Source organism: Tachypleus tridentatus, chromosome 10, assembly GCF_004210375.1.
Source record: "Tachypleus tridentatus isolate NWPU-2018 chromosome 10, ASM421037v1, whole genome shotgun sequence".
NCBI lineage: Eukaryota > Metazoa > Arthropoda > Merostomata > Xiphosura > Limulidae > Tachypleus > Tachypleus tridentatus.
The window spans coordinates 115242926-115243136 of NC_134834.1; positions in this window are offsets into that span (position 1 = coordinate 115242926).

Genomic DNA, 211 nt, shown 5'->3' on the forward strand with positions numbered 1-211 from the left:
ATGATATGAATTTAGTTTATAATCAGTGATAAAGTAATAAATTAGCTACAAGCATACCATTTACCTTGTTATTATATATCCCATAAGTTTCTAAACAAATGGAAGTCAGTATTTCCATGTCTTGACTATATATTATGACTAAAGTTTATAATTCACAGACTAATCATACATATAAACGTGGTTTGGAATATACTTTTACAGTTAATACTGA